This window comes from Triticum dicoccoides, unplaced genomic scaffold, assembly GCF_002162155.2.
Source record: "Triticum dicoccoides isolate Atlit2015 ecotype Zavitan unplaced genomic scaffold, WEW_v2.0 scaffold32846, whole genome shotgun sequence".
NCBI classification, from domain to species: Eukaryota; Viridiplantae; Streptophyta; class Magnoliopsida; order Poales; family Poaceae; genus Triticum; species Triticum dicoccoides.
In genome coordinates, this window is record NW_021263700.1 from 1 (window position 1) to 930 (window position 930).

General features: G+C 50.3%; 2 non-coding genes across 2 annotated transcripts; both read right to left on the reverse strand.

Annotated features, from left to right (window-relative positions):
- Nucleotides 1–109: 109 nt before the first annotated feature.
- On the reverse strand, nt 110–228 carry LOC119345890. The gene has a single exon (XR_005167245.1). It is a non-coding gene; the product is annotated as a 5S ribosomal RNA (ribosomal RNA).
- Nucleotides 229–525: 297 nt separating this feature from the next.
- On the reverse strand, nt 526–644 carry LOC119345892. The gene has a single exon (XR_005167246.1). It is a non-coding gene; the product is annotated as a 5S ribosomal RNA (ribosomal RNA).
- Nucleotides 645–930: the final 286 nt, after the last annotated feature.

Here is a 930-nt window from a genome sequence, read left to right on the forward strand (position 1 = left end):
TGAGCACCCAGCTATGACTTACCGCACTCGTGCAAAATAATAAAACACGGTAAATATATTACTTACACGTGCGTTTTGTTTTGCAAGCGGCGCGAAAAAAATTAAAAAGGGAATGCAACACGAGGACTTCCCAGGAGGTCACCCATCCTAGTACTACTCTCGCCCAAGCACGCTTAACTTCGGAGTTCTGATGGGATCCGGTGCTTTAGTGCTGGTATGATCGCATCCGACATGTTACCCCGGTCTTCGTCCCTTATCCTTGCCCCTCCCAGCTCCACTACAAAGACGATTGTACGTTGCTTTGGCCGCTCCCTCTCAACTACGGAGACGAGTTTAACGCGGTTTCCACCCCTCCCTCTCAACCGCACCAGTGCACGCTTGCCGCGCCACAACGCCGACGCTGGACCCGTGAATCGTGAGCACCCAGCAATGACTTACCGCACTCGTGCAAAATAATAAAACACGGTAAATATATTACTTACACGTGCGTTTTGTTTTGCAAGCGGCGCGAAAAAAATTAAAAAGGGAATGCAACACGAGGACTTCCCAGGAGGTCACCCATCCTAGTACTACTCTCGCCCAAGCACGCTTAACTTCGGAGTTCTGATGGGATCCGGTGATTTAGTGCTGGTATGATCGCATCCGACATCTTACCCCGGTCTTCGTCCCTTATCCTTGCCCCTCCCAGCTCCACTACAAAGACGATTGTACATTGCTTTGGCCGCTCCCTCTCAACTACGGAGACGAGTTTAACGCGGTTTCCACCCCTCCCTCTCAACCGCACCAGTGCACGCTTGCCGACGCTGGACCCGTGAATCGTGAGCACCCAGCTATGACTTACCGCACTCGTGCAAAATAATAAAACACGGTAAATATATTACTTACACGTGCGTTTTGTTTTGCAAGCGGCGCGAAAAAAATTAAAAAGGG